Genomic DNA, 26,006 nt, shown 5'->3' on the forward strand with positions numbered 1-26,006 from the left:
TACATATCTAATTACTAAGTGCAGAGTTAAAATTTTTTATTGTTCCATTTTCAGTGGTGCATTTTGAGTACTTTGTATTCATTGATATTCGGGTTTAGAACAACATAAGAACTGGCGGAAGAACTGGCAGAAGAGCTGGCCAAGCTGCTTTCCATCATTTATCAGCAGTCCTGGCTATCGGGGAGGTCCCAGTCGACTGGCGGCTAGCAAATGTGACGCCCATCTACAAGAAGGGCCGGAAGGTAGACCCGGGAAGCTATAGGCCTGTTAGTTTGACATCAGTGCCAGGGAAGCTCATGGAGCAGATTATCTTGAGTGTCATCACACAGCACTTGCAGGGCAACCAGGCGATCAGGCCCAGTCAGCATGGGTTTATGAAAGGTAGGTCCTGCTTGACTAACGTGATCTCCTTCTATGACAAAGTGACGCGCGTGGTGGATGAGGGGAAGGCTGTGGCTGTGATCTACCTTGACTTCAGTAAGGCTTTTGACACCGTTTCCCACAGCATTCTCCTCAAGAAACTGGCTGCTCGTGGCTTGGACTGGCATACGCTTTGTTGGATTAGAAACTGGCTGGGTAGCCGGGCCCAAAGAGTCATGGTGAATGGAGTTAAATCCAGCTGGAGGCCAGTCACTAGTGGAGTCCCCCAGGGCTCAGTACTGGGGCCGGTCCTCTTTAATATCTTTATCGATGACCTGGATGAGAGGATCGAGTGCACCCTCAGTAAGTTTGCAGACGACACCAAGTTAGGTGTGTGTGTCGATCTGCTCGAGGGTAGGAAGGCTCTGCAGGAGGATCTGGATAGGCTGGACCGATGGGCTGAGGCCAACTGTATGAAGTTCAGCAAGGCCAAGTGCCGGGTCCTGCACCTGGGGCGCACCAACCCCAAGCAGCGCTACAGGCTGGGAGGTGAGTGGTTGGAAAGCTGCCTGGCCGAGAAGGACCTGGGAGTACTGGTTGATAGTCGGCTGAATATGAGCCAGCAGTGTGCTCAGGTGGCCAAGAAGGCCGACAGCATCCTGGCTTGCATAAGAAGCAGGGTGGCCAGCAGGGCTAGAGAAGTGATTGTCCCCCTGTACTCGGCTCTGGTGAGGCTTCACCTCGAGTACTGTGTTCAGTTTTGGGCCCCTCGCTACAAGAAGGACATCGAGGTGCTCAAGTGAGTCCAGAGAAGGGCTACGAAGCTGGTGAGGGGTCTGGAGAACAAGTCTTACGAGGAGCGGCTGAGGGAGCTGGGATTGTTCAGTCTGGAGAAGAGGAGGCTCAGGGGTGACCTTATCGCACTCTACAGGTATCTTAAAGGAGGCTGTAGAGAGGTGGGGACTGGTCTATTCTCCCACGTGCCTGGTGACAGGACGAGGGGGAATGGGCTAAAGTTGCGCCAGGGGAGATTTAGGTTGGATATCAGGAAGAACTTCTTTACTGAAAGGGTTGTGAGGCATTGGAATGGGCTGCCCAGGGAAGTGGTTGAGTCACCATCCCTGGAGGTCTCTAAAAGATGTTTAGGTGTAGAGCTTAGTGATATGGTTTAGTGGAGGACTTGTTAGTGTTAGGTCAGAGGTTGGACTCGGTGATCTTGGAAGTCTCTTCCAACCTAGATGATTCTGTGATTGGTTTTGTGTTACGAGTGGGGACTTGGGAGGACAGTGTGTCAGAGAATCCTTGCTAATTTTGTGTGCTCAGCTTTACACAGATAGGACCCAAGATTTTGGAGTAGTTTCTATTGACTTCTGTTCAGTTAGGAACACTTAAAGCTTCCACAGATCTCTGTGGGGTGTTTAAATGCAAACACTCAAAGAATTGAAGAATCATAGATTCATAGAATGGTTTGAGTTGGAAGGAACAGAATCACAGAATCGTCTTGGTTGGAAGAGACCTCCAAGATCATCTAGTCCAACCTCTGTCCTAACACTAACAAGACCTCCACTAAACCATATCACTAAGGACTACATCTAAACGTCTTTTAAAGACCTCCAGGGATGGCGACTCAACCACTTCCCTGGGCAGTCCATTCCAATGCCTAACAACCCTTTCAGTAAAGAAGTTCTTCCTGATATCCAACCTAAATCTCCCCTGGCGCAACTTTAGCCCATTCCCCCTCGTCCTGTCACCAGGCACGTCGGAGAACAGACCAACCCCCACCTCTCTACAGCCTCCTTTAATGTACCTATAGAGAGCGATGAGGTCTCCCCTGAGCCTCCTCTTTTCCAGGCTAAACAACCCCAGCTCCCTCAGCCGCTCCTCGTAAGACTTGTTCTCCAGACTCCTCACCAGCCTCGTCGCCCTTCTCTGGACTCTCTTGAGCACCTCGATGTCCTTCTTGTAGCGAGGGGCCCAAAACTGAACACAGTACTCGAGGTGCAGCCTCACCAGAGCCGAGTACAGGGGGACAATCACTTCCCTAGCCCTGCTGGCCACACTGTTTCTTATGCAAGCCAGGATGCTGTCGGCCTTCTTGGCCACCTGAGCACACTGCTGGCTCATATTCAGCCGACTATCAACCAGTACTCCCAGGTCCTTCTCGGCCAGGCAGCTTTCCAACCACTCACCTCCCAGCCTGTAGCGCTGCTTGGGGTTGGTGCGCCCCAGGTGCAGGACCCGGCACTTGGCCTTGCTGAACTTCATACAGTTGGCCTCAGCCCATCGGTCCAGCCTATCCAGATCCTCCTGCAGAGCCTTCCTACCCTCGAGCAGATCGACACACACACCTAACTTGGTGTCGTCTGCAAACTTACTGAGGGTGCACTCGATCCTCTCATCCAGGTCATCGATAAAGATATTAAAGAGGACCGGCCCCAGTACTGAGCCCTGGGGGACTCCACTAGTAACCGGCCTCCAGCTGGATTTGACTCCATTCACCATGACTCTTTGGGCCCGGCCATCCAGTCAGTTTTTAACCCAATGAAGAGTACGCCAGTCCAAGCCACGAGCAGCCAGTCAGTTTTTAACCCAATGAAGAGTACGCCAGTCCAAGCCACGAGCAGCCAGTTTCTTGAGGAGAATGTTGTGGGAAACGGTGTCAAAAGCCTTACTGAAGTCAAGGTAGATCACAGCCACAGCCTTCCCCTCATCCACCACGCGCGTCACTTTGTCATAGAAGGAGATCACGTTAGTCAAGCAGGACCTACCTTTCATAAACCCATGCTGACTGGGCCTGATCGCCTGGTTGCCCTGCAAGTGCTGTGTGATGACACTCAAGATAATCTGCTCCATGAGCTTCCCTGGCACTGATGTCAAACTAACAGGCCTATAGCTTCCCGGGTCTACCTTCCGGCCCTTCTTGTAGATGGGCGTCACATTTGCTAGCCGCCAGTCGACTGGGACCTCCCCGATAGCCAGGACTGCCAATAAATGATGGAAAGTGGCTTGGCCAGCTCCTCCGCCAGTTCTCTCAGTACCCTCGGGTGGATCCTATCCGGCCCCATCGACTTGCGTACATCCAAGCGCTGTAGCAGGTCACCAACCATTTCCTCGTGGATAGTGAGGGCCACATCCTGTTCCCCATCCCCTTCCACCAGCTCAGGGGACCGGGTATCCAGAGAACAACTGGTCTTGCCGCTAAAGACTGAGGCAAAGAAGGCATTGAGTACCTCAGCCTTTTCCTCATCTTTTGTAACTAAGTTTCCCCCCGCACCCAGTAAAGGATGGAGATTCTCCTTAGTCCTCCTTTTGGTGTTGATGTATTTGTAAAAACATTTTTTGTTATCTTTAACGGCAGTAGCCAGATTGAGCTCCAGATGAGCTTTGGCCTTTCTAATTTTGTCCCTGCACAGCCTCGCAACATCCTTATAGTCCTCTTGAGTAGCCCGCCCTCTTTTCCAAAGATTATAAACCCTCCCTTTTCTCCTAAGCTCGAGCCACAACTCTCTGTTCAGCCAGGCCGGTCTAGTTCCGCGCTGGCTCGTCTTTGGGCACGTGGGGACAGACCGCACCTGAGCCATTAAGATTTCCTTCTTGAAGAGTGCCCAGCCTTCCTGGACTCCTCTGCCCTTCAGAACCACCTCCCAAGGGACTCTGCCAACCAGTGTCGTGAACAGCTCAAAGTCAGCACTCCGGAATTCCAAGACAGCGGTTTTACTGGTCCCCTTCCTGGCTTCGCCAAGAATAGATAACTGAACCATTTCGTGGTCACTCTGCCCAAGACAGCTCTCGACCACCACATCCCCCACCAGTCCGTCACTGTTTGTGAACAGAAGGTCTAGCGGGACACCTCCCCTGGTAGGCTCTCTAACCAGCTGCGTCAGGAAGCTATCTTCCACGCTCTCCAGAAACCTCCTAGACTGCTTTCTCTGGGCTGTGTTGTGCTTCCAGGATATGTCTGGGAAGTTGAAGTCCCCCACGAGAACAAGCGCTGATGATTTCGCAACTTCTGCCAGCTGCCTGTAGAACTCCTCATCTATCTCCTCATCCTGGTTCAGTGGTCTATAACAGACCCCCACCAGGATGCTTGCCTTGTTGGCCTTCCCTCTGATCCTAACCCATAGAGACTCAATCTTATCATTCCCAGCCTCAAGTTCCACAACATCAAAACACTCTCTAATATAGAGAGCCACACCACCAACCCTTCTGTGCTGCCTGTCCCTTCTGAAGAGCCTATAGCCAGGCATTGCAGCACTCCAGTCATGAGAGTGGTCCCACCACGTTTCCGTGACGGCAACCAAGTCATAGCCTTCCTGCTGCACGAACCTTGAAGATCATCTAGTTCCAACCCCCTGCCAAGGGCAGGGATATTTTCCACTAGATCAGGTTGCTCAATTACATGGAAGAGTGCATAACAAGTGAATAACTGAAAAGTTTGGCTTAAGTGACTTACCTCATGTTGCATAAGAACTTTTTGTGGCAGAGGTGGGGACAGATTTCTCCAGAGTGACATTGAACTGCACTAGCTATGAAACTGTCCGTTCACGTTTTATATTCCCCTTCCTCTTTCATTAAACATCCTCAGAGCACTACATCAAATAAGACAGGCTTCTGTGCACAAAATCCTTATTTGCTACATGAATTCTGTTTTAGTTGCTGAACATCATAAAATCCTTGAGGCAGATATCTTATGGGAAATGTGTGTTTGTATAATTGTAGACTATGTCATTATTCATCCTCTATCTGTGTGAGCATTATGATTTTTTTTTGCAGACAATTTTAATTTTATTTTGTAAATTTTGTGGGTTTACTTTTACAGTCCTAATGTTTTCTAAATAGTTACTCTGAGTAATAATAAAGAAAAAAAATAGTGACACAGGAGAATCACAGACATATCCATCATTTGGAGCGTTGCTGATTAACACAGATGTCATAGGGTAAAAATCTTTAATATTCATGAAATCTTTTTCTGATTTGAACTATTAGAGACACTGATGGCTGCATTAGAAGATCTGTATGTGAACTCATCAATACAAAGGATAAATTGCATACTTTTTCACTGTATTCTGTGGATGCTAGCAACATATTTTTTCAACTGTATTTATAAAGAGAGATTTTACTAGTGATTATAGGTCCTCCTGTTTTTCTGTTTCTTTCCCCTATCGATTTTCAGTTTCTTTTTTTTTTTTTTACCCCCATCCTTTTCATGTTTTGACATTATCTATGATTTGTTTCTTTCCTTTTTTTTTTTCCTTTTTTTTTCTGTTTCCTGGTTTGACCATTATAGTATCTTTGATCTTCTTCCTTCTGTGTTCTTCAAGGTGTTGTCATCCTTTTCTTTGCACTTGCAGGCACCAAATGGGAGAAAATTAATAGCCCGAGAGCATGACTCTTCACCTTTCTTTCTTTCTAGTACCTAGCACACCATCAGGATTTGGTGGCTAGGACCAAGTTCATGAAAGAGCCTTCTTAGCCCCTCTTTCTAAGATGAATTCAGTCTGATTCACAAAATGGAGCCAAAACAAACAAACAAAGAAACAAAACAAAAAACAAACAAACAAAAAACACTTAAAAACGTTTGTTGCTTAAAATTGAAAGACTGATTTAAATTAATTCTTCAAAATGGTAATGAAAGAATATTTGGCATAAATATGGCAAATATGGTTATAAAAGATTTTCTTTTCTTAAGAGTATATTTTAGAAAAAAATCTGTGCAACACTGTTATTAGGGACATGGGAGGTAAATTCAGCAGTAAGTATTGCTGCCATTCCAATTTGCAGCCAGTGGGGAGTATATTCTGTATCTGAGGGCTAGTAATTTCTTTAATAAATATGATGACTTGAAGACTATGCTGAAGTTGCAGCATTTGAATTTGACTAAGTCTTTGTTAGTTATCTTAGGTATATGCATTATCTAAATATTGAAGTAAGTTTTGCCACTGGATGGGATCATCAGGAAACAACATACCAATGCTTTGGTGAGAAAGCATGTTGTTCCAGTGCCAAGTTACTTGCTAGTGATTTTCTTCAGTAAGCGTATATTAATAATAATAATAATAATAATAATAAACAAAACAAACAAAACAATGGGGGAACTAAAGGGCATAATGTATTTGATAAGGTACTTTGTTAACTTGAATTCTGAAGTGTAACCCAATTCCTTGCTTTTGGGGCTATACAAGACTGTCTTTTTAAACTCTGAAAACAAGTATCTATAAACCCAATTATTTTTCAAGGTACTTTTGCAGAATGAGATGGAATTACACATTTCCAGAGTTCGTATCTTTTCTCAAGCTATTCATTCTTTCTATGAAATGCACTGGAATTGATGGATGGTCTCTAATGCAAATACAGATGGACAAAATTATTACCTGAAAGAGGAGTGCAGTATAGTGACTGAGAATTCAGAAATCAACTGCTAGCGTAACTATTAGAATGAAAACATAAGCCTGACAAGTAATGTTGTTCTGGTATGAGGACAATTTACTTTGGGTGACAGAAATGTCCTATACTAAATTACTGGAGAATTCACTGATCTCAGTAATGAATTGTTGCATTACTTTCTTTTTAATTTAAAAAGATTCTAGAAAATGATATACTGCATTGTAGAAAAATCTCAAAAAGTAACTATCTCTGTATATACCCAGGTGAGGTTTGATTGAAAGTAGTTAGATCTGTGCTTACTGACTTAAGATCTATAATACTTTAAGATTAATTGGGAGCATAAGTGGAGAAGCTGACAACCTGGAACCTTGACTTCTTAAAATTGCTGACCCAATTACTGCTGAGCCCTTTGCTGACATGTTAATATGTCTTTAAACTGGTAAATCACCATTTCGGTGTGTGCTAGAGTTGGTCCATCGGATGAAGGAAGATGTAAGTTTAATTTAAATAATTATTGACCTATTATGACCTTTTCATTTCACTTGTACTGCTCCTCTTGAGGTAAGCAATTATATTTTTATAGTGTTGGATGGTAATCAATGTACAGGAGCTATCTTTATTGATTTAAGTAAGGCCTTTGATCTGGTAATCACCAACTATTGCTATCTAGGCTGGCCTTAACTATATTGGATATTATTACAGTTATTTGGTTTTAAAATATGCAGAATTGAGAATTTTATTAAAATGTTGCAAGCAGTCAATGTTCTTTGAAAATCCATAAGATTCTATTTCATAATCTTCATTTGAAAACAGATAATTTTATACAATACATGATAATTTTTAGCTTGTAATAAGTTTGTTCTGCAACTTTTTAAAATGAAGCAGACCACAGAATCACAGAATATTAGGGATTGGAAGGGACCTTTAAAGATCATCTAGTCCAATCCCCCAGATGGTCCTTTTATGATCAGTTTACATGATGGAAAAACCTGAATTTCCCTTATTTGTTTATTTGCTCCTCACTTTGGACATTTTGGGGAGGAAGGCATGGTTCCTTGGTGTTTTCTGAAGTCTGTTTTATACTGAGGATTTGGAATTGTAAACTTTGGCCTTCTATATGTGGATGTAGATGGAATTACTCATCTTTGATGATGAAAATTTGTTTTGTATTTCTATTCTGAGTAGAATCAGTAGAAACTGATCTGAAAGTCTTATTCTTCTTACCTTTTTTAACCTATTTGCATATTTTGCACATGCATTTTGTGCAACTTTTTAAGCCAATAGTCATTTCAATGCACTAGGTAAGAATACTAATTGAAATACTGGACCTTTAGCATAGTTTCCATAGTTAGGTACCTGAGTATCTTCCAAAGCACAGTCATACTCATCACTAATTTGTAATTTGTTCTTCCATTTTTATTCACTCTTCATATCCTCCTCATACTTTTTTTTTTTTTTTTTTTTGTTCCTTGACTTTCTTCTCTGGACATATTTGGCTCTGCTTTTCTCTCTTCCTTTTTAACCAATGACTTATATGCCTGAGTATATGTGGATTTAAACTGTCCTTAGAAGGCTGTGAAATTTGTGATTATTTTGACCAGCTTCTTTAATGAGTTCCAGAGCATTTATCCTTCTTGCAGAGGGACTTCAGTCTTGCACTGGTGAGCCTTGAAACCAATAGTAGTTGTTCAGAGAGGTCACTGACATAATGACAAGGACACTCTTGAGATATCTTAAACCACCTCCATGGATAGCCATGAAGATTAATATTGGGACCTTACATTTGACCTAATATTCTGTGGAGACTCTGTGTAGTGTGCCAAGTAAGTAGGATGATGTGCTCATGGCAGAGTACAGGGAGTACAGAGAGTAAAGCAACTGCATTCTGGATTTTTTATTTATTTTTTTAGTAAGCTAAAATATATTGCACCTGGTTCTTGCTTAAGGTCAAGATAGTGTGAGTTAATCTGACCAGGTGCACATCTAAGAAGCGGTGGCGTAATGTCCTTGCTAATCATAGGTAGAAAAAGGCAGGCTTTATTTGATTCTATCTCTGTAGTATGTGCTGAAATGACTGAAACTTGCTGTTTGGGACTGTGTTCGTGAAGAAGCTGATAATACAGTCAAACTACCAATTAAGTAGGAAAATATTCTTTCCAGTCTCCACATTTTGTGATCCTATTACCTGTAAGACCTTTAAGACTGTTATTTTGAAATCATTTATTATTTATTCTTTCTTCTTCTCTCTATTGACAAGGCATTTCATTCTTTTATTTCCCATTTGCTCTATTTGGGGTCTATGTCCCATTATTTGTTTGCAATTTCAAAATTATTCTTAGTCACCACTATTTTTTTAATGTTTCATATTGCAAATAGGTGCAAGAAAAAAAAAAAGACAACACTGGGACAGATAACCTTATAGTGGGTAAAATCATGTGCTTTTATGCTCTTTTATTGGAGGAAAAAAACAAACGAAACCAACAAAGTTAAATTCATTGGAACTGTGATAGCCTGGAAGTCATAATGGAAATTTATCTTTTGTGCTGCTACTCATTTTATTCCCCCCCTCCATGCTCTGGGGAACCTGCAAGAAAGAAATCTCTTTCCTTATCAGGAAAATTTTGTTTCCTGCTCGACATTTTCAGTCTGTACTGTTCCATCTTCTATCAGAGTACTCTTTTAGCTTAGGTAGACAATGTAAAGGCTTTAAATATTTTTCTCATTGCAGTAACTTCACGCTAATGTTTCATATAATTGTAAATGTTGTTTAGATCAGATCCCTTCTTTAAAAAAAATGTATTAAATGGCCATACGGGGAAAGTTTTGATTCATTTCACCAAATTATGCTAAAATAAATACCAACATGAAACAACACATTATCCTGAACAACCCTAAATCTGCTACCCTGCTCCCTATTGTACCCTGTGGTATTTGTCAAGCTAGGTTGCAGGAGGGGTTTGAGATTGTAGCCATGTCATCTTCTGATTTCAATACAGTATTGGGTATATAATAGGTATTTAATCAGTGATGATAAGAAAAACAGGCTGCCACGTTTCAAATGAAAACTGTTGAACCAGGTCATATCTTGGTATATATGGTTTATATATTGATATATATGCTCTTAGAACTACACTTGCTGATCTGAATTTCTGTCTTCCCACAAAATTTCACCCAGGTCTCATATGGGAACAGTTTATTAGTCATTCCCTAATACACATTGTATATGGCAGGTGGTAGAGTCTTTGTCATTGTGCCCCACGGCTAAGGCACTCTGCATGAAGATATCAGGGCAGCCAATTTTATCTGTGTTTATAAAACTGGCATTTCTATTTTCTCAGGTCTTCCAGGTAACATGAATGTGTTCTGTAATTCTTTTTTTTTTCTCTTTTTTTTTTTTTTTCCTGGAGACTCATGGGATATTAATCATATGAAGTTATTTTAGAAGTTTATATTACACTGCAAATATTTTTAAATTGATTGTATAGAATGTACAGGGAAAAGGGGAAGCACAAGCAAAAAAAAAAATCTCTTGGTCCATCAGGTAAATTTTCAGTGCAATATATGAGCATTTAGCCACACAAGTCCCATTAACGTTAATGGTCCCAAGCTTTCTTTTATTCATCACAGAACTGATTGCACTTGGTCAGCTCTTTATCAGTCTGAAATATTGACAGTAGGAGGAGGCGTTCCCTTTGCCAGGCTTGACTGTTGCAGTGCTCTTTTAACTTAGTCATCCTGCAAATGCTCCTTTAAATGGATTTATTTCAGCAGATCCAAAATACATCAACCGGATCATCTTACTCTGGTGCTAGCCCCTTTGCATTGCCTCCAATTTGCAAGAGCATTGATTTTAAACATTGATCATTACTTACAAAGCACTCTATAGTTTTGCGCTATCTTATTTATTAAACTCACTTGTTACCTGTGCTGCTGCCAAAGTCCTATCTTTATCCTGTTAAAAAGTGATTACTGACTCACCGGGGTCATGATTATGATTTAGATTATAAAACAAGGCTGTTCCCTGTAAATATGTTGGCTACAGTAACTCCTGTTTTCTAAAATTTCTGCTGTGCAATTCCACCATTACTTTAGTAGTCTATGTGTCTACTTGAAAATTCATTCAGTGCTTTCTGCAAACTATATTGTGCTTATTATTGTTATTGCAGAAGAGATTTTTCTTTTTCAGTTCTATTCTTGTGGGGTATTTTTTATTTGTATTTCTGGGAAAAAATGTTTTATGGGGTTATGTCTTCAGATTTCTGAATGTTTTGTAAGGTATCTTTCTCTGCTATCTGATAAAATCCATGCCACACTGTGCAAACAACTAATAGTAGCATAAAATAGCCCTAGATTAAGTGGGGGGCAACTGTGGAAATACAATGCTGTTTTATTCATTAATTCAGCACGTCATTGTTACTAAACTAATGATACTTCTTAGTGCTGTATAGAATGGTATTCTTTGAGAATTCAGAAAGGAACACACTATCTTCTTCAGGGAAAAAATAAGAGGAAGGCATCCAAATTTGAACCGATACTTCGTATGTAAGCTGGTTTGATCAAAATTCTTTGTTCTAACCACACTTAATGTGGACTTAATTGGGATTAGTGTTATTGTTCTAGTGTAGTTAGAGTTGTAATAACAGGTGGTTAGAGTGGAGTACAACCTCCTATTTCCCCTGAGTAAAGCAAAAATTGGTTAAACAGTAAATTGTATCACATCATTTGAAAGTCATTTTTTTCCAGGGTTGGTGTTCTTTTATTCTGGTGTACTATAAAAGCTTTTTGATTTACTAAAAATGAAACTTCCCCACCAGAGGAGCCAACAGAATGCATTTCCTTCTTCTGTAGTAAGTGTGGTGGTTTTACTCGGGTGGGCAGCCAAGTTCCATCACAGCAGCTCTCTCACTCCCCTTCCTCAAAGGGAAAGGGCTCAAGGGTTGAGATAAGGACAGGGAGATAGCTCAACAATAATCGTGACAGGCAAAACAGACTCAGCATAGGGAGATAGCAAGATTTATTGCTTATTATTAACAAGCTAGAGAAGTGAGGAACAAAGGAAAGAAACTAAAAACGCCTTCCCCTCATCTGCCCTCTTCCACCTCCTCCCCCTGAGCAGCGCGGGGGAATGGGGGTTGTGGTCAGTCTATAGCACTTTGTCTCCGCTGCTCTTTCTCGGTCACTTTCGTCCCCTGTGCTGTGGGGTCCCTCCCACAGGATGCCGTCCTTCCTGAACTGATCCTGCGTGGGCCTCCCACTGGCAGCAGCTCTTCAAGAACTGCTCCAGGTATGGGTCCGTACCACAGGGTCCATCCCCCAGGAGCAAACAGCTCCAGCACAGATCCCCCATGGGCGGCAGCTCCTCCCAGACCCCCTGCTCCTGCATGGGCTCCTCTCCATGGGCTGCAGCTCCGGCCCGGGGCCTGCTCCTGTGGGGGCTCTCCATGGGCTGCAGCCTCCGTCAATGCTGCTCCACCATGGTCTCCTCCACGGAGTGGAGCCCTGCTTCTTTGTGGTACTCCATTGGCTGCAGTGGGTCAGCCTGCTTCACCATGGTCTTCACAACAGGCCGCAGGGGACTTCTGCTCCAGTGCCTGAAGCACCTCTCCCCCTCCATCTTCACTGACCTTGGCACCTGCAAGGCTGTTTCTCACTCCTCTCTCTCTCCCATCTGCTGTGAGGCAGTGTTTTTTTTCCCCCTTTCTTAAATATGCTCTCACAGAGGTGCAAACAATATTGCTTATTGGCTTGGCTGTGGTCAGCAGCGGGGCCCTTACTTAGCATGGGGCAGCTTCTAGATTATTCTCACAGAACCCACCCCTATGGCCCCCTGCTACCAAAACATTGCCACATAAACCCACTACAGTAAGTAGTGGGAATTTTGGTGTAGTGGAGTTTTAGCCCTTAAGGGATCTTATTTTATACATTTTCAACTCATTCAGTGACTTTCTGCCGAGACAGGGAGGGAGGGGAGAATCTACACAAATTACAATCTTTGTTCCCATCAACCTTCAGAACCGGATGAACAAAACGAAGGTTAGACTGGCAGGTACAGCTATCCCAGGTAATACCTTCTGAGTCAGAAACAAATTAAGTGAATTATGAAACTGAGAGAACTTTGTTGGGAAGATTCAAGGAGGTGGTGGAGGATAAGTGTATTTGAAAAAGCCTACCATTGGGAAGACCTATCGCATTGTAGAAGGAAAGGAGAAATTTGTTTTAGGATGAAAGTCAACACTTCCGTGAAAGTTTTGGCACTATTCAGAGTGAAGTCATTTACAATGAATTTACACATTTAATTGTAATATTTTTGGAGGTTTTATTCAGTATTTTTAAAACATGAAATGTATTATAAGAACATTGCCTCTGCACTCTTGCTTTCAAATATAGGTGTTTCTCCCTCTATTATTTTTCCACCTTTAGGATTCTTTCATCTTTTTCCTGCTGTTTTATATTTTTCTGTCCCAAATTGTTCCAATTCAGTGATCAGAATATTCTGATTTGACCCACTTACCTCAAAACCATATTAGATCATCAAATTAGCATCATCAATTTTCAAAAAATTAAGATATTCCTATATGAACTTGGTTGTGCTACTGAGCTGTATGTGCTAAGAGGGGGGAAATGAACAGAATGGGAATACTGGGTGAAGCAAAGACTGCATAACTGTTTTTGTGCCAGACCTTCTGCCTTTCACATAGGCGTGGAAGGACCAGGGAAATGTCAGAAGTGGAAATTAGGGCAGCACAGTACTCCTGCAGATTGCAAAGTGACCGCCAACTGCAGCCAGCCCCAGAAATGGCCAACACTTGAGGTTGCTTTGAGATAGGAATGTACTGTGTTCCTGGCTTTATAAACCACGGACTGCAATTTTTCTAAGAGCCTCAGTGTAAGTACTGGGCATTATGAGAGGAAATGTGCTAATAGTTCACAAGCAGTCCCTCCCCAGAGAGCTTACTATGGGACAGGGCTGAGATGGGTGCCCAAAGCTTTGGGCTACTCTGTAGTCAGGCTTGGTAGTCCGATACTTCCTTTCTACAGCAGCCTAGGATTCAGATTAATCAGGGTCTCTGTGCCCAAAAGCCCCGCTGTCAGCTGCTTAAGGCAGCAGCAGCATTCTTGCACTGAAATAGCTGAGAGTCACATGCTGTGCAAGAACCCTTGGCCAGCTTTCCTCTAAGGCTAGGCCATTTTACATTAGAATGTCTTGCTGCTACAATTGCACCATTTCACCCTTTTACTAGCAAAATACAGTTTCGATTTTTTTTTAAATTTTATTATTGTTGTTGTTGTTATTATTATTATTATTATTATTTAGAGTTTTTTTATTTTTTATTCAGTGTTTTTAACTGCATCTATGAATAAGGTTTAGTTAATAGACTTCTACTGGTAAGGATGAGGCAAGTTATTTTTTTTTCCACTTTCCCATACACTGCCCTAGCTTCACAAGCAAAACTTCAGGATAATCAGTGGGAGTAAGGTAAATTGGCTGCCATTTGAATAAAAGAGGAATATAGAGCATCATACTTCTTAGTAATTTTGTATGCCCAATCACCCATTTTTTTAATTTAATGTGTTACAATATTTTAAACATGATTTTCTGTGTTGCAGAAACCCTCTTTTCTTGGGAGAAAGCTATACAGAGAAAAAAAAATCAATGAATTTAACAGCAGCAGAAGAGAGATTTCCTTATTATCATCATTCAGAATTAGTCATGTTGTCTGTAATCACTCATGTTTTAAGCAATAATGTAAAAATCAACAGAAGGGCCGGCTACAGCAAAGTAGTCACTAATTCAAGAATCTCTTAAAGAATTACAATTCTGAAAAATGACATAAGATCAATCAATAACTGCCTGAAAATATCACAATATATTGAGGCTAAATGATGTCATGCTATGTTAAAGAAATTGTTAAGGGAAGTATTTTTATTATTGTACTTATTTCTTTGCTTATATTAATAAAATTGGTTGAATATTAATCTTTACATCTCTCTTGTGCATTAGGAAGACAAAGTTGATAGTGTCTGCCCTAAAGAGTTTACGGTCCAAATGTAAGACAGGATCGATTACAGATGTGTAGAAAGCAGTGAAAGGATATTTTATGAAAGTTACTGTTTTAATCCCAGTGCCTCGGCAGTTTAATTTATTCCTTGTTTAGTGTTGCAAATTAACTTACATTGGGCAAACAGAATTATGATAGTATTTAGAAAATGTGCACTATATCAGTTAATTTCCTGTCATTATAAGCTTTTTATATTGCTCACTTTCTCATTTACCTCTAAATTTGAATCTTTGTGTAAATTGTGTCCTTTATTTAAGCCCTCATAGGTTGAGTCGTATGCCTGTTTATACCATTGAAATATCTTTATTCATGCTTTTTCCTGGATCACCATTTCTACTGACTATGCCAATGTAGTTCACAGTAGCTTATTTGGAGATATAATTTCCTCTGAGTATGGAGATATAATTTTCTCTGAGTATTGATGAGATTCATGAGAAAATAATGAACTCCTTACCATTTGTGGAAAAACAGTGAAACACCAACAGATTCAACTTTGTGTATCTGTTGGCCTCTTACATTTTCATGTGCATGCTGACACACAGGGAAAATCTCAGCCCCTGGGTAGGAGGAAGACATTACCTCTGAGTTCCACTAGTGCAGGCATTATTTTGTACCGTCCCAGTTGCGCAGTTAAGTGGCTGCAAGAAGGACCAAGCATAAGCTTGGCTGTATCTATCTCCTGCAAAGCGTATTTGTCACATTAGTGTTATTACTGGATGTAGTACAAGAGTCTTTTTCATGCTCTGAATGTTGCTGTATTACTCTCCTAAAAAACAGTGGCAGGCGGGAGGATTGAGTTGTATTTATCAAAGTGTTTCCTAGTTAGTGATTATTCAGCTGATAGATAAATGGTATTTTGATACCACACTAGTTTTGTTTTATGCTTCTCTCTTGTATTGTGCTTAACTCTTATATTGAGTGCAGCATTTTGATTCTTGGGAATAAGCCAGGCTGCAAATTGATGAAGCAACCTCCACAGCTGGTTTACTCCACTGGGTCATGTTTTCTGTGACACATTCTTTACAGAAGCTAGGCAGAGAAGAGTGGTGAATTCAGTGAATATGACCTAATGTATGATTACGAACAAGAAATCCACTCTTTGATTATTGGGCCACATACCTATGGTGACACACCATGAAAGCAAAAGGAAATGATAATAGCTGATGCTGAACAACTGCTACAGGTGGTTTTACCTGTAGCAGAACTGCCCCAGTTCTGTTTTCAAAAGCACACCAGGGACCGTGACTGCTATATACATGATAAATTCTTCCTTGGGAAACATTAGTGACAGTAAGCAGGGGTCATACATTTGCAAAAGTTATTTCTAAGAGAAAATTGCTAGATTTCATTGATTCCCATGCAGTCCTTCTTTCTGTCTTCTGCATATTTTAGATTGTGGGTAGTTGTTTACTTTTACAGTACCAAACAGAGCTATCATGTTAGCTTCATACTGTTGCCTTTCATGCCTCTAATCACATGGCCATGTAAAGAGAGCAAGGCCAAGGCTATCTTTCAGGATTGTGGCTAACTACATACAGTGCAAGAGAAGATGGACTGAACTTTTCTCTTTCCATTCTGTTCTGATCTGTAAGGGCAATGGTTTGTTTCACTGAAGCCAAATGTGAAGTGTTGAAGCAAGTGTTAGGTGGTGTTTCAGTGCCTGTGGATCATTATTTAAGTAAAATAGCCTGTGTAAGTGCTGCAAAGTGTTTTGATGCTTTCAATGAGCATTTTATGCCAAACTCCCTTAAGAACTTTACTTACTTTACAGAATCTGCAGTTCCTAAGTGCAAAGGCACAGGGATAGCATAACAAAACATAGTGGCATACTACTATTTTGTAGCAGGATCTGCTATGTTTTTAAGGTGTATTTCTATTGGGTGGCAAATATCTTTGAAGGCAATGAATGAATCTTCACAGTAACCTAAACTGGTGGAGATTGAGGGTGTTCACTGTCAGCTGGTATATCATGACTGTTCTAGCACACTGCAGATGTGAGAAAAGTGAGTTTGTTTATATATAAAATTTGCAGCTAATTATTCCATTCAAACTTTCTCTAGACTTAGTTCCTGCAAATAAAAACATTTTTAGGATTCTTCTTGGAGAAGTCATTATGTCAAGAATAGTCAGGAGAAATACTGTCACAAATATTATGAGGTGAAAATGTTATATCCATTTCTGCTGTGGTTAGTATTTGTTGCTGAGTTTGTAACTTGAAACCACTTTCTGCTGTTTGCTTTGTGGTGTTGTACTTGTTTCTGAAAGTTTTTTCTTCCCTGTCACATTTCCATTTTCATCCTGTAGTATTACCCGAGACACTCATTAGCTTATTTTAATTATTTTTTTTCCATATGTACTCTAATCAATAAGCTTCCTCACTTGCTGCAGGGTTTATACCTTATTGTACTTCCAGCTTCTATGATGCTGTGTGATTGCATTCTGCCTTGGCTAGCACACTGTTGTCTAAATTTTCAGTGTTTCAGATCATTACACTGACTTTAATTTTGATGTATTTGCATTTTACTCAGTTCTAGTCATACTCTTTTCCCTTGATCAGTTAAATTACTCTCTGTGCAGTGCTACATTTGTACTACTGCTGGAAATACTAACTAAAGACTTATAATTGAAGTGCTATTTACAACTACTGACCTCCAGCTCATTTCTGATTTCTCTGTGATGTTGACCTTTTATAGATTGCGCAGTTGTAAATCTTTGAAGCGATTCTTCTTGTCATCATATTTCTAGTAATTATGATTTGCATTGCATTAACACGTAGAAGCCTCTCCCACCTTACCCTTGTTGCGTAAGATGACCTTTTTTATGCACTAATTCACACACGGGTAACAGAAAACAGTCCTTTCTCTAAAGAATTTATCCTGAAATGAAGATGAATGCTTGCCTCTATTTCCATACTTTTAATATCAAAGTTTGAAGTCAGGAAATTGGTCATAGAAGACTCAGTCTTAGAAACTATTTTCTAACAAAAATCTGAGTCTGTTGACCTTCATTTCAGCCTATGTAAAGGTAAATAAATAAATAAGGATTACAGGTGTTATTTGAGAGAGACCCCATTTTGAGTAAAGTTTTCTCAAATTTTATTGGACGATTATATCAATTAAAGCATTAGCTGAAAATTGGGCTGATGATGCTTCTTTACATATATTTCCCTTCAATAAAAGCAACACAGAAACCTTTAGCTGATCCTTACCCCAAGCAGTACTTGATTCTTGGAATTTCAGGGTCACAATTATTTTTTCTACTCTGATAGCTACACTCTGAAAAATTAATGCTGTTTGGTTGTATGCTTGTTGTATACCATTGCCATGCACACATGGAAGACATTTCTGAATTCTGTTCCTAGACTTGCTTAATGAATTTGTTTCAGGGCACTAATTTCTTTAATGATTGTATTGCTTTAAACTTGTTTGTAAACAACTGGATGTTGACTCTAATGGCAGGGGAATGCTAACAGGTAATGGTATCATCTACATCTCAGGTTTCACCCTGATCTCTTGTATGTTTTCCTGAGGTCCTCATTTATCTATTTAGACAAATCTGGGAAGTCAGTGTCCTGTGCCTTTTGCGTGTTGCTAAACTCTCAGATAATTCTTATGTCAGTGTTTTGCAAATCATCGTAATTTTATTTATCTTTTTACTAGGAAAACGGTGAAGTGTCTGTGAAAATTTGTGACTTCTTCCATTTTAATTTCTTCGAATGCTGTCTTGTGTATTGATAACATGTTGGGAAGCTTCCCCTCTCCCTATCTGTTTTTCCTAGAGACTTCTCCTATCCTTTTATTGCGTTCTCTTCCCTGCTTACTAAGTGCAGTAACCCATTCTTTTTCATTGTGTCTTCATATGAGAGTATTTTCATGCCATGATCAATCTTGCTCTGAGCAGACTTATTATTTTATTTTTTTTTGGATAAATATAAAATCTTAAATGCATTAAGTATGGTTTGTTTATATATATATATATATTTTTTTTTTTTCTGGGGTGTAAAGAACTGGCTGGATAAGTCTGTAATAGCCCAGTTAATTCTAAACTGTTTGCAGCTATTGATGTGCAGAGTAATATTAATATAGACTGAGAATCTGCTCTTTAGGGAAGTCTTGTAATGTTCTGCATAATATGTAGTATTCAGAGAAGGTGGGTATATTAGTTTTTCTCAAATGAAGTTAAATGCCTAATGTTTAGGTAATTCTTCTGAGTATATATGGACATTTTGCTAATTTAATATTTATTCAAGTGTATGGAGAACAAATCAGTAATGAAGTTTTCAAACATTACAGAACCTTACGCAAGGGATATTGGCCACATGAAGGTGGGGGAGTTAAATGATGGCTCTTGGGTCACATAGCTCAGTTAATGGCTGGTTACAGACTCAAGACCCCCTGATTTTGAATCTTGTGATTTAACCAGTAGGTATCATGCTACACCTGAAAGAAGAAAACATCACTCCATAAGTGAGGGGAGAAAGTGCAACTAATACATCAAATCTTATCAAATGACTTTAAACTTAGTTTTCTTTTCACCAAGGTTTGCTGTAAATCTTTCTTGCTAGGGAGCAGAAAGACTGGTGTCCTTGCAAAAAGGAGAAGATTGATTTACTGTATTTATATGGAACCAGCAGAGTCTTATGAGTATGTAATAATGAATTAGAATCCTGTGGCTTTTACTTCTGTGTAAAACTTCAGAAGACCTTAAAGACTAGAATATGTTAGTAGGAGTTCATACAATAGAAACTTATAAACGAATGTGTCTTCTGCACAGAATAACAGCATAAAAAATCTTTTAGTATGTGCTGTGTTCTTATTCTTCAAATACTCTAATTGATTGTTCATTGGGCTCAGTCAGCCAAAAGTGGAGAGAAACTTTGTACAGACATCATTAGTTTTTCTCCATTTAAAGATTAATCATGAAGAGCTCTGGCTCTTTAATTCTGTAATTTGTATATTTAATGGGCTGCTGCAGAATCTATGACAGTAATTAGCATAGCCTGAAAACTCATTAATACGCAACAACATGATTAATGCAGCATTAATGCAAACATGACTGAAGTTATTTGGGTTATGTAGTAAGAAGATTAAAGCTAAAATGTCCTGTTTGTTTTACCACTAGTGGGTATAATGGGGTAGCAAGCAAAATAAGAAAAAACAGGTATCAAATTAGTCCTTTTAGTGTAAAAGAGATGCTCATTTCTCATCAAGAGGATTTAGGGTTTTGCCTGATAGTAGGTTTCCACAAGAAGTGCAATGAATTTCCCCCTTTCAGTCATCATATTCTGTATTTATACTTGTTCAACCTTTGAGTTTGACTTAGTTTTTTGGCAATTTGAGGTGTTAAGAGTATGTATAAAAGAATAAGTCTTCAAATTGTGTCATTCTTCAACTTAAACTTCTGCAAAATATTGCTTTTCTGTGGAAAGAATTTTAAAAACAACTGATTTCTAGCTTCTGTTTTTACTATCATCACAAAAGAAAAGGGGCTGCTGGACACTCAGTTATTGTTTGGAAAAACTGAGATTTTTTTTTTGTATGTGTTTGCATGTACATATATGTGTGTGCATATGCATATGTCTGTATGTGTATGGCATCTAAGTACGTATTTTAAATTTCTACAAAAAACAAAGCAACCTAAAAATGGACAGCATTTACTTGACTGATAAAGTTAGTAAGTCAGTTTAACATTTGTGATGATGAACTTCAAAAATATATTCAAATACATTAAGATAATGGTAGAATATGGAGCCTGTTCCTGTACTCAGGACAACAAAAGATGGACAGATTTGGAAGATTACTTTCCACCTTTTCTGAATAAAATACAGAACCCTATAGGCCATCATGTATTCTGGTAAGCTCCCTACATTCAGCAGAGGTTTTTCATGATCATGTCTAAGAACGTGTCTGCTGAGCTCTTTCATCTCCTCCAATTCTCTTGTCTGTTACGTGAAAATAGGTTTTCTATTTTTATAAGGCCTCTCTCCTTATTTTTTTTTGAAAGATGTATTTTCTGATGAAAAATATATTTTTAAAAATATATTTTAGCTATGGTAATATGTATCATGCAGAATCTCTCTGACAAAGAATGAATAATGGCTAAATATTAATTCAATGGAAGTGTATAGTAGCATAAAAGGTGGTATGGTTTCATTAAATATGCGCTAACTGAAACCAGAATCGAACAATTTATTGAACTAATTTCCAGTTAGCTGAGCGTTTTACTCATCTATCTCCCCTCCAGTTAAAAAGGAATTGTTTTACAAGTTCTGTGGGAAAATTTACTTTGATTAGGCAAAAGCATTGCTATGTAGTCTTAGTGTTAAGGAAGTGCTTAAAGTTTGTCATCCTGAAGGAGTGGTGAGAGCCTAGTGTTGCAGTCAAACATTTTATATACAACATCTATTAATTTTAGGTATCGTTATGTGCAAACAAGGGCTGTAATAAACATGAATGGATCACTTTATTTGCCAAAACTTTCTGTTCCTTTGTTTGGAATGTATAATTATTTAATTATTTATACCATTTCATTTAACAATATAAGCAGAATGGAAACACAAATTGGGTTTCTTGGAGAAATTGCACTGAAAATATATGTTTCACAGATGATGCAAAATTCATTTCTAATAATGGTTTGTGATTTTCCAAATACTAAGCTTTTTTTCCTCCCCTCCCCTCCGCTCCCCTCCCCTCCCCTCCCATACCCTCCCCTCCCATACCCTCCAATGTAAATTGTTTTCCTTTTATAATCTCTTAGGTCCACAAAGAAAATGTCCATAATACTCTAGGGTATTAATTATTATTATTACTTTTTAATCTTATACATTTGGGTTGGGATTTGATAGATCTATGAAAAGTTACCTAACAGTATTCTTGCTGACAGCTTCAAGGTTTGACATATATTTTGTAGAATCATAGAATGGTTTCAATTGGAAGGGACCTTAAAGACAATCCAGTTCCAACCCCCCTGCCGTTGCAGGGACACCTCCATCCAGACCAGGCTGCCCAAAGCCCCATCCAGACTAGCCTTTGAAACACTTCCAGGGATGAGGCATCCACAGCTTCTCTGGGCAACCCATTCCAGCGCCTCACCACCCCCACAGTAAATAATTTCTTCCTAATGTCTAATCTAAATCTACCCTCTTTGTTTAAAGCCATTACTCCATGTCCTGTCATGTCACTCTCTGATAAAGAGTCCCTCCCCAGCTTATCTGTAGGCCCCCTTTAAATATCAGAAGGCTGCTGTAAGTTCTCTGTCTATATGGCTGTTCTTGACAGTTTTGGACAGGTTTGCTTATGCATTTTTATATAGTTTTTTGTGAAGTGGCATGGGACTGTTGAGCCTTGTAGCAGCTTCTAAGTATTTGTTGCATCTAAGAACTTGTATATATTGGCTCTTTTGAGCTGGACGCCGAACATCCAGTTGTAGAGAAAAGTACATTACAGGTGCTTTAGCTGAGTACATAGGACACTTAAGATTAATCTTAAACTCACTTCTCTGAAAATTTCTCAGATATTGTTGTAGATGTCTTCAGGTACATACCTTCAATTACCTGTGCCTCTACCTTAACTCTCCCACTCAAAATTTTAAAAAGTCAAAATACACTTTTTGAATACTGTGTTTATGCATTTTTGAAATGCTTTTTTTTTTCTTTTTCTTTTTTTTTTTCAATCTAACTTCAATTCTGTCAATTTTGAAAGATGTTTCCCTGGAAGCAAAACTTCATTAGCTTGTGTGAATAAAGTTTCTGGACAAAAAAAAAAAAAAACAAAAAAAACTATAACTTACTCTTTTGCAAGAAAAAATGTTTAAGGTGAATTTATTGCTATAGTAATTATAAATTGTTAGTATACGATGTTCTAATCTGGGAGCTGCTCTAGTTTATTCATTGTTTTCCCCTCACTGGCTCTTCTCAACTCAAAATAATGCCACATGTGCCTGTTAAATATTTTTATGAAGACCTTGCAAGCTGCATTGAGTTGCACCTGGAGAATCTGAACCCAGATATGAATCTGAGTCTCAATCTGAACTGCTGCTGAAGTTCTCAAACCTGCTAAATTTACATGAATGATGCAAAGAGATGGTGTTAAAATAATTTTATATGCGTTTTCTGTGTTAGAAAAAGAGCTGGATTCTAGCTCATCTGATATTATAGTAATAGTATATCTTTTTTTTTTTTTGTAAATTAATTTTAGCCTATTACAAAAAGGAACTCTTTAAACTGTGTACACTCACAGAACAGCATGCTGGTATTACTTCTCAGTTTAATGCCTTTAAAATGCTCCTGTTTGGTCACTTAAACCTCATTCCTCTGCTAACTAGGATGTGTCATTTGTGAAACTAGGACAGAATATCCTGACAGAAGGATAGACTCTGCCCTACAATGCTTTGGAATACTATGAAAAATTAATAATGAAATAGTAATTTACTACTTGTCCTTTTATTAGTGTGTATTCTTACTTTTGTCTTTTTTGTTCACTTTATACAATGCTTGTATTACATTTTGTGCAATGCTGTTTTAATTTAATTCAATTACAGAAATGAATGTAATTTAATTATAACTAAAGATATTCTGACAGCTTCTCCAGTTGTGGCTGTAATATCAAATGGATTTAAGATTTTATTTGAATGATGTACATGTGTGTTTAATTTGTACTAGTGAAATTTCCTTTTTTTTTTTTTTTAACCCAGTAATGATAACAGCATCTTGTGAACCAGTCATTTTTGTTGCATAAAGAGGCATATTAAGTGAATTCTTCAGTTGCAATTCAAGATTCAGTTGATTAAAAATACATTTGTACTGTGCCCCACAGCTGGTCATGTTTTACACCCAATATTTAATACCGAGGCTGAGATGCAGTTTCTGTATGTGACAAATTACAGAAGTAATTGTAATATCATTGTTTCATTTAATTTCAATTATGTTTATGTTTATATTTATCTATTATATTAAACATTAAAAGGCTTTAGAAATGCATACCGAAGACAAGTCTTTGAGAAACTTTCTTGCAAAATCTATCCCCCAAAATAATGGGAAGTTTTACTGATGATCCATTGTGGTTTTCAAGTTCTTTGGAACTTCACATTTTCAAATGAAAGCTTTCTGTGGTCAGTTTAAGGAAGACCAATTTTCAATGCTCAGTGTCGATAAGGTGGAAAAATTAGTGAAACTGAATGACATACTGGCATACCCTTAGTGATTACGAGTCTTGAACAGGATTTCCAGCTTTGGACTTCACACTCAAAATGACACAACCTGGACTGGAGAAATGTTTTCAGACTTTTTTTTTTTTTTAATTAGGATACTCCTGATAAAAGTATTGATTTCATAAGTTTTTATATTCCATTGAAAAACAGGCTTTAAAATAATCCAGTCATGTTTAAGATACGTTTCTTCAATTTCTTCTCCTGTGCTGTGGTGTTTTTTACAGCTGGCATATTTTTTTCCTCAAACCAAGGGTCTGCAAAGTTTGCAGAATTTAGTCAGTGAGACACCAGCTTGCATAGTAATTTGATTTCTCCATTTTACTCACTTCTAGAAATAGAGGAAAGTACTAATAGAAGGCATAGAAGTACTTAGAGATTATATGAACTTCCTTATCTCATGAGAAACTCCAAAGATACCTGAATTTCAAGGACTAAAATTTCTGAATTCTGCAATAGGTGACAAATAAAAGTTAGAAGAATTTGCTTTATATGAATGAAAATTAAGATTTCTGACTCATCAAAAATTTATAAGAAACAATGGCAGTTCTATAGGTGGGTAATTAAGGTTTTGTAAGCCTCTTCTTCAATATCCAAAGGAGAAAGAATGCTCCTGTATATCAAAAACTTCAAGAACTACTGCAACTTTACTGTTACGACCCATATAATTTATTTTTTCTAACACTCGATATTATAAAATATTAGTGTTTTTATGGAAACTCAGTTATGTCCTTTGTAGATGTCCTTCTGAATTAGGTGTAAGGAAGCATCTTTTGGTCTTCCAAAATGTCTTTTGGCAGATTGACAAAAATACTGGCAGCTTGTTAAATTAGCTGTGCTTTCCAGTGTGGGATTATAGGCCGGCCATCAGTCAGCCCCTACAGCAGATGCTGATACTGATAGAACCCCAAAGAACAGCAGTAGTGATTTCTGAGCCAGGCAAAGCTACAATCCCTCTCTTTTCCTTATGTACGGATACTGTTTATTTATTTGTTTTATTTTTATTATTTAACTTGCTTGGTGTTAGTTGCACACAATTGATCTTGTAGGCATTTTAATAGCATGACTGATTTTCATTTTCTAAGAGAGAATGTTTCATGTGTGTGAGAAGGCACTTTATTGTGAGGGTGACAGCGCACTGGAATGGGTTGCACAGAGAGGTTGTAGAGTCTCCTTCTCTGGAGATATTCAAAACCCTCCTGGATGCCATCCTGTGCAATGTGCTCTAGGTGATCCTGCTCGGCAGGGGAGGGTAGACTAAATGATTTTCAGAGGTCCCTTCCAACATCGACCATTCTGTGATTCTGTGTGCATGATATTGTATTACATAAAAACATTTATGTGCTTAAGAAATAGGGTCAAAGGATATTTTTTATGGGTATAGATAATTAACAAGCATGATCTACTATGAATGTGCATCAGAATTATATATATAAATTTATATATATATTTGTAATAGATGTTGTCTATAAAAAAAAATTTCATCACTTGCTATTTTCTGCCTGGCAAAAATGGTGAAATGTGTGTGAAAAGACCAAGTAGTATGATAGTTCAGTAAATGCCAATAGACTACACTGTTTTGTAAAAAGTATTTTACACAGAAATGTCATGGAATTGTATTGTTTATGAATGAAGTAGCGTTACTGGAAAATTTCTGGATATAGTAGAGAGGTGTTTTTTTTTTCCTCCTCTCACTAGCCCTTTCACTGCTTTCTTCCAAGTCACCCAACAATTTCATGATTTTACAAGACAATATTTTTTACCATGAACGAGCACTAGAAATTTTGCTCCATCTTTTTCCACCTATCCCTTGCTGAAATGGAAAGAGAGAAAGGAATCGCTCTAGCAGGATGGATTTGATTGGGAATTTGAGAAACATTTGCTTCCACTCTGTTCTGGAGATGTTGATATTGTGGCGACTGTGGGATGAGGGGTGAAAAAAAAGGGATAAGAAATAAGTTTGTGTAAAGTGGTGAGAGAGAAATATGGAAATAAATG

General features: G+C 38.8%; 1 protein-coding gene across 1 annotated transcript in view; it reads left to right on the top strand.

Moving 5' to 3' along the window:
- USH2A (usherin) overlaps positions 1 to 26,006 on the top strand; it is a 422,856-nt gene that overhangs the window by 138,641 nt on the left and 258,209 nt on the right.

The sequence above is a fragment of the Cygnus atratus genome, chromosome 3, assembly GCF_013377495.2.
Source record: "Cygnus atratus isolate AKBS03 ecotype Queensland, Australia chromosome 3, CAtr_DNAZoo_HiC_assembly, whole genome shotgun sequence".
NCBI classification, from domain to species: domain Eukaryota; kingdom Metazoa; phylum Chordata; class Aves; order Anseriformes; family Anatidae; genus Cygnus; species Cygnus atratus.